This window comes from Amphiura filiformis, chromosome 10, assembly GCF_039555335.1.
Source record: "Amphiura filiformis chromosome 10, Afil_fr2py, whole genome shotgun sequence".
Lineage (NCBI taxonomy): Eukaryota > Metazoa > Echinodermata > Ophiuroidea > Amphilepidida > Amphiuridae > Amphiura > Amphiura filiformis.
In genome coordinates, this window is record NC_092637.1 from 16,209,836 (window position 1) to 16,218,690 (window position 8,855).

Consider the following 8,855-nt stretch of genomic DNA (forward strand, 5'->3'; position numbering starts at 1 on the left):
CGCCTTTTCTGGACTTTGGTAATAGGCTACCTCACCTTTCCTCGCCCTTTCTCGCCACACCTCGCCCTTTCTCGCCAAAAATTGGTACTTTCTTGACTTTGTGGGTTCCTAGCGTTGGTTTCTAGTTCAGCTCTGATTACCACATGTCTCTTCTTTAGCATTACTTCTGACTCTAACATTCAAATATGTCACACTTGTATTGCAAAATGTGTTATGGAATAGTTGTAGATTTGAACTTTGTTCAAATTTTGCATTTTACAGTGAAACTTGAATTTGTCAATGAGTCGGTCTTCCTGGGTCTTGTTTGCGCTTTTTGGAAGCATCATTGGTATTGTAGTCAGGTTTCAGCACTTGTGTCTTTTGATAATGTTCTTTGATCAGTTTTTAGGGTCATTCTAACTCAACTCAACCAATGGGTTGGCTGGTCACATTTTGTTTATCACTAATATGCCCTATATAGGTCAACTGAACACACTTCAGACAGTAGGTGTCAAGTTCCTGTCAACTCCTTGTCGTTATTGAGTTATGACTCGTTAAATTTTGGCTTTTTTTGACACAATTTTCCCATTTCCCATTGAAATACACACAAAATTGTCCGAAGTACCAACCAAATTTTTCTGCCTCCGCAGGAGGTAGTATGCTTTGAAATTTACACCTAAAATGCCGCACATTGCGCGGCATGTAGGCCGATTGTACAAATTTATATTCTGACAAGTACTCTAATTTCCGCCCAATATCGAGAGCCCAATATATATCCCCACCTCTTTGCGCCATACATAAATTCGCCTATCGCCATTTCCGAATGTTCAAAAAGGTAATCACGCTTCCTCAGCATGTGCAATAAATAAGCATTAAAATTAATCTTATTCTATAGGGATTCTAGAAACGCCTAGCACGTGGCGCCAATGGCGTGGGTCTATCAAGTTAATGAATTATGCATTAGAATATTTTCAAACTCATACGGTCGTTGTATAATTGAAGACCGAATTAAAAAGACTAGCTTGCGTATGCCGTCCTGTAAACCAGACCAAAAATGCCATACTGCGCAGGTCAGCAACCAATCACGGCGCGCCTTTGTCATGACGTCAGACGCAAACTAGTCTTTTTTAATTCGGTCTTTAATTATAGGTTGTAGCCTCAGCGCTCATCAGCAGCCACACCACCTCAATGCCTTCGGTGTGATCAGCAGCTTTATCGTTGAAGACAAGTTGGAAAACCGTTATGCTGTGGCAATGGGAATACACCTCAAACAAGGTTTAATTTCATGATTACATGAAACCTGATTATTAATGCAAAAACTTTGGCTGGAGAAGTTGAAGCTGACGTTCATGGCGACACTTTGGATGTGATAATTTGACATCATGGATTGTTTTGTGCAAAATTGGAGGTATTTTTGTGCCACGGCGAGTCAGCAGACCGACTGGCATGCATGCTAGGCTCGACTAGGCCACAATCATGATCCGATGCATTTGAACTGCAATGTATGGTATGATACGCCTAGCCGCGCCTATGGCCGGCAATAATTCGTTTTAAAGTATTTGCTTCCCCAATTCCCATGCGTGGTTGTGTTTTATGTTCTACTGAGTACTGTTGCAATATTTTTGCATGCATACCCATGACCGTTTCAAGACTTTGACTGAGAAATTTGCTTTTTGTTTGTTAAGATAAAAATAAAAATAAAATGCAAGAATCATCTTTCCCCACATAATACTTCTTACAAACAAGGTGTTGATATTGGCCCTTTCGATGCAAGACAAAGCACAAATGAAGGAAACAAAACAAAACAATAATGTTTTTGATTTTTTATTCAATTACACATACAAAAGAGTAATGACCTATAAAAAGACCCCCTAAATATAATAATATTAATATTATTTTAGTCCTGAATACAAAATATAATAAACAAGCATTAAAAAAATCTGAAACGTTACAATCGTAATTTTCAGTCAAAAATCCACGAGAAATGACTCTTGATACAACTTGGGCATATATGCATTTAAAAACAGAAACGGCTGCCTGCATCTGGAACTCTTCATATCTGAAAGTTTGAAGGTCTTATTTCATACATCAGAATTATCTGCAAGATTGCAAGATGGCTTTAGGTGACCGTGGCCCTATTGGCTAATGCACAAATTTAGATTTTCTTTCTATTTAAATAATATGTTAAAGCTTATGCCCTGTAGATTACATTCGGTTCTTGAGATATGGCCTGTCAAAATGGTGCGAACCCAAAACAAAAAATTGGCAACAACTTTCTTTTTATTTTCTATATTTTGACAAGTCCAGTTGCCAGATGATTTTCTAATTACATGTATGAATTATGCAAAGTAAAGATTTCAGATACAATTAAAAGAGCTATAGTAGGCCTACTGAGGCATGGTACATGGGTAGAACACACACTGTAGACCTACTACAAAATTACGGTTGCGTTTTGGCAAATTTCAATTTGCATAATTAATTTGGGCCACTTATTAGAAAAGTTGATTAGGGCCCTAATTAATTATGCAAATGGAAATTTGCATGGAAAAAGGCATTCATGGGTTTTATATCTTATTTTGTAGCCGATCTGAACATTCTACTTTGTACAATTCTTGCATATATAATTAGAAAATAAGGCCTACCTGACATCATTGCATATCAAAAATAAAAGAAATTTGTTGCCAACTTCTTGGTTTCAGCGCCATTTTGACAGGCCATATATTTTGGTAACCGAATATCCGATTAAAATAAAATTTTCAGTCTTGTAATCAGGAGAGAATGGACTCACATATTTCAATCAGACAAAAATCTATATCCAATAGCGTTACCTTAAAGCTAGCATTATAAGTGTCTCCTTAACTAATAACAAAAGGTGCCCACTGGTATCTTGGAGGCATTGTCTTTTTTAAAGACATTTCTTGTTACCAACAAGTTCAAAATGCCTGTACGAACTTCCCAGACACCACTCTTTGTGGTGTCAAGCCATCTTCATGGTTAAATTAGTGTTGCTTTTATTGAAATACACAGTAAATTGATGAACTTTGCATTGTGGGTATTATAACATTAATGTCAATTTAATACTGTGAATTTCACAATAAATTTATGAACTTTGCATTCTGGGTATTAGAACATTAATGTCAATTACTGTGAATTTCAATGTGATCTCCAAACAGTTGTTTAACCATGAAGATGGCTTGACACCACTATGATTTCTGGGAGTAAATGTATTTTTATCATTGACATTGTAGTTATAGTTGTAGTTATAGTTGTAATCACATTTTTATAATCATTTATAATTGTAGTTGGATTATAGTTGCATTTATAGTTGCAGTTAGAATTGTAGCTGGATTGAGAGTTATAATTAGAGAGTTATAGTTGAGTCTAGAGTTATAGTTGAGTTTATAGTTACTTTATAGTAGTTGTAGGTTTAGAGTTACGGTTGAATATTTCACTTATGCTACATATGATCACAGAAGTAAGAAATCTTTCATGATGATCAGGTATTAAACCTAGTAAATTCAACCCCCCCTGGGTCAAAACCTAGGTCTATAGATTCAAATCTTCTTAGACTATACTCCAACATCAGATACTCTTTTTTTCTGGAAGATCTGGGTAAATTACTTGAGGGCACAACAAAGGGGAATTAGTTTTATGGCCATATTAAATGTTTTCACTGTGGGAGACTATTAGCATGATTAGTAGTTGTGAAAACAGACCCTGGAAATAAATTCCAGGATCTGTGCTGTGACTTGGTATATATTTGATCACCTACCATGCCTATACTGTAAAAATAGTCATGATAGTGGGGTGGGTGTAACAATGCGGTACTTAAAAACATTTGTGCCATTTAGTACCATTTAGCATAACATAATTAGTGCAAATTGCACTCTATTAGTTTAAATAGTGTTCAGTGGTGTAGTTCAGGTGTTGTGGTGCCCAGGGGTCAATGATACATGTACATAATGGTGCCCATTTTTTTGCATCAGCCCCCCCCCCCCCTTACAAGTGTTTGTGAACGGTCCATAAATAGTTTTGCGAGCATAGCAAGCATGACATTTTGCACACATTTCTGTACTGCCCCCTCTTTTAAAGTGCCAAATCCCCACAGCTCATAATTAGGGGTATATGAGGGGTGTTTGGGTGATGGAGCCACCTTCAAAAGACAGGGTATAAACTCTTCTACAGGAGTGGGAGAATTAAGAAGGGGCCAAGAGGTGAAAAATTTCCAAATCTTCCTGCTGTCCCTCTACTAAAATATTGTTGATATTCACTGAGAAATTTTGGGTCAGAATTAGAATGTTTAAAAATTGTGGTCTAACCAGGCCAAAAGAAGATACTTTTGTTTTTGGTCAATTTTGTCCCAGTATTTTGAGCCGAGGCAATATCGACCAGCCCCGGGGGGGGGGGGGGCATCAAAATATTTTGGTGGGTAGGCCCCTATGCTCCCCCGACATTTTGAGGCGGTGATCTTTGGGAGCTGACTCTGTACCGATAAAAGGTGGTCTTTTGGAGCTGCGAACAAGTAAAACAGGGACTTTTGGAGCTGAGAACAGTCCAAATCAAGGGTCTACCTTGGCTTTCTGGTTGAAAATCGCCTGAAAAAACCTTTCAGAGCTGAAATGATCAAAATCAAGGGTCTTTCGGAGTTCTATTTTGGTCAAATATAGGGGGTCTTTCGGAGCTGCGAAATCCAAAAAGGGGGGTTTCTCCGGGGAGCATACCCGTATGGTCATTTGTGTTGAGTGCCCCCCCCCCCCAGGGACCAGCCTCTCCCACTGATGCTGCTGATGCTAGTGCCTCTGCTCGTCTGGGTCTTTGAATTGATGAAGGATCATGCTATAAAAATTAATTAAGTCATGAAGTGACATGAGCTATCTATAAATTGCATAATGGGTTGCTGTTTTGGCCATGATTTGACCACCCAGAGGCTTTCATTTCCTACTTAAGGGGGTACTACACCCCTGTGGTAAATTTGTGACTATTTTTGTATTTTTCTCAAAAACTAAAAACACACTGGTAACAAAAGTTATGTATATTATTGGGACAAGGCGTCCAATTACTACACTGAAATTTCAGTGACTCAAGACAAGCGGTTCAGTATATATGATAGGAAATGAGGTACATCCTAGCGGTACCTCATTTCTTAACATAAATAACGAACCGCTTGTCTTGGGTCACTGAAATTCCAGTGTAGTAATTGATTCTTTGCCCTATAATATACATAACTTTTGTTACCACTGTGTTATTAGTTTTTGAGAAAAGTGCAAAAATAGTCACAAATTTATCGAAGGGTGTAGTACCCCCTTAACAATCAACACATTGACCCCTCACTGTGTGTCTCAACTCCAAGCATGAAGTTATAGAACTCCCAGGACCCCAGTTTAGGGACGCACCATTAGATTCGCAGGGGGGCATGGGAGTTTGGGTCAGGCAGAATTTTTTTTTTCGTCTCACTAGTGAGCAAAGTTTGTCGTCTCACTAGTGGGCGAAGTTTTTTTTTCTCAAAAAAACTCCCATGCCCCCCTGGAAATCTAATGGTGCGCCCCTACTTTGTTTACCTTGACAAAAAGGCATAATGGGAAGGCATTCCAGTACAGAGTACGGAATGCATTTATGGCCCGGATTTATGGAAGGCATTTGACTACCGGTATAGCATAGTATCAACAATGCATTATGGGAAGCTATGGCATAATTTCAACAATGGTACAGAGAATGTCTTTAGTTATCTAGCCAACTATAAACTTAACTATAATTCCAACTACAACTATAAACTCAACTATATATAATTATAACTACAACTATAAACTCAACTATAATTATAACTACAACTATAAACTCAACTATAATTCCAACTACAACTATAAACTCAACTATAATTCCAACTATAACTACAACTACATGTACAACTATAACTACAACTATAAACTACAACTACAACTATAAACTATAAAATGTTAACACTCGATTTCTGGTAGGAACATCAGCAGTATTTCAAATATGTGTGAGATTGGTTATGGTGGCTTATTTCCCACATGATAAAATTTGGGTTGGTATTTAGGGCAAATTGCATCAAATATTCAACGAGCCATAACTCAGAAACGACACCAATATCTGTGTTGAGACCAACTGTTTGAAATGTGTTCATTTGGCCTATAAGGCTATGTGATTTTAAATAATATCTGAGGGTGACCAGTCAACCTTTTCTGAAAATTGGTTCAGTTGGTTTGGAATGACTCTTTTGCAATTAAGGGATCTGGAATGAGCGTTTTGACAGTAAGTATTTTTTGTGGGACATGAGGACACATCAGACATATCGAATTACATTCTGAATTCATACGAAGAATGTCTTTCTGATATTTTTTGAAATTCACGATATAATACAAATTTTATGCCAAATTATTAAAATTTGATATTTTTCACATTTTTGATATATAACAGTCCTCGAAGTAAATTTTACAAATCTAGTGATATATTCTTAAAGTGTATGTAGCTGGGAGGAAAAGCCGACAATCAATTGAAAATTGTGACCTTTCATATTGAAGATATGGATTTTTTTTCCCCAAAAGACCTAATTTTTTGTTGTTTTGGGAAAAAAATCCATATCTTCAATACGAAAGGTCAAAATTTTCAAATGATCGTCATCTTTTCATCCCACCTACATACACTTTAAGTATAAATCATCAGATTTAATAAAGTTTACTTCGAGTACGGTACTGTAAAATATCAAAAATATCAATTTTTAATCATTTGCCATAAAATGTGTATTACATTACGAATTTCAAAAAATCAAAATTATTTGATATCGATCAGAAGAACATTCTATGTATTCAAAATGCAATTCGATATGTCTGATGTGCTCTAATGTTCCACAATAAATACTGTCCAAACGTTCATACCCCACCCCTTAACTTCATGAAAAACCAAATTCAGGGTTTTGTCAGCAGATTTTACCTTGTGTACCGTATTCATTCTATTAACCAGTAACTTTACACAAAATAAAACTGTGGTATTAGTTTATTAACTGCCCATGCAAATCTGAAACATACACATTGATAATGATCGATGAATATTTTGGGCCTTTTGCCATTTTGTGCATAATTTTTACACTTTCTTTAAGCATGTTAAGGTCTAGAATAGAGATTTGATTATTTATGTTCACCCAGACATGTTACACACAGCACATTATGGGTTAAAAGGGGGGGGGGGGGGCCGGTCCCCCCCCAGTCAAAAAAGGGGGGGCCACTGGCCCCCCCCCCCCCCCCCCCGGTTCCGCCGCCCTTGGTTATTTCAATTACTTGCTGTCTTTATATGAATATACTAAAGTGCAGTCAAATAGGCCTACAGCATCTACATGTAACTCAATTCATACAAAATCTCAGTTTTGTTAGGCATTGAGTGTTAATGCTAATGCTGACCTTTCAATTAATATTAATTAACAACATTAACAACATTGAAGACAAACCTGCAGTGACAAAATCATTAAACGGAGACGAATATAACTATTCGTCTCAGATGTGACATGTTTTTCATTCAAAGATTATTTATTCTATACTTCTCTTAAGTTAAGTGCTTTCAGTGATTCCAGCGAAAGTAAATTTTGTCTTAAATACATAGCTTTCAGCTGAATTATTATGTTAGGACATCTATGACAATGCAAAGGTACCAAAATCTGAATTTTGATGACTCACGATACGATCGTCCAAATGAGCAAATCGCCGAATGGGCCTTTAAAACCTGTTACTTTTAAATCAGTGGCTCCGGAACCGAGGCAAATCCATCATGTTTCTTTTAATCACTGCGTTGTCTTTTTTAAAGACATTTCTTGTTTACATATAATATTTACAAATTTTGTCAGTGTAATCACTGGTCCTTATGTACATTATGGTCCAAAAATGGTCTCATAAGTATGTTTACTTTCTTTACAGGTGGCGCTAGATGGGCAGTAAGCGCATAACCTGCAAGATGATGAAAATTGAAGCACGCAGCGTGATTAAGTTCCTGCATTTGGAGGGTTAGGCCTACAATGCTTAGAAAATCTATGATGAAATGAAAGCTATCTACAGTGATGATTGCCCATCATATGGCACTGTTACTTTTTGAAAAAGGAATTTCTAAACTGACCACATGTCCCTCACAGATGAGCCAAGAAGAAGACGTCAATCATTTATGGATGATGCGGCGACAGTGAAGAAACTCAAGAAAGTGGAGGATCTTATCATGAAAAGGTTATGTGCCTACTGCCCATCTAGCGCCACCTGTAAAGAAAGTAAACATACTTATGGGACCATTTTTGGACCATAATGTACATAAGGATCAGTGATTACACTGACAAAATTTCATCAATATAGCTCTTTTCCTTCTGGGTGATGTCCAGGCGGCATAGGAAGCGCAGCTCGTGACGTACGAGGCTGGCGAAGATACAGGGCTGACAGCCCCATTCAAAATACACGGTTAGCAATTACAAATGGAAAATTAACATACTTGCAGTGGGGTACTTTGTAGAACCCCGACGGTTTTAGAGTAAGATCATTTTGCTTTGACACCACATAACAAATTTAGAATTGTTTGTGAAGATTTCATGATTATGTGTTAATCCAATGGCGACCTCAAAATTGGCGATATCACTTCCATCACCGCCTGGGTGATGTCAAAAACTTTTGGATACCCCCTCGTATTGTAGGCCTAAACAGTGTCAGAAATAAGCGCCCACCCAAAATGACATTGTTAAGCGCCCTGGGCGGTTAATGGAAAAAATACAGTACTTAAAGTACCGGTAGATATTCTTTGGAGGTACATATCTCTCCAAATTTTAGGTATTGATCCAAACCACTAATTGTCTTCAAGTTCTCAATTCTTGAGTAATTGTAGTTAACATA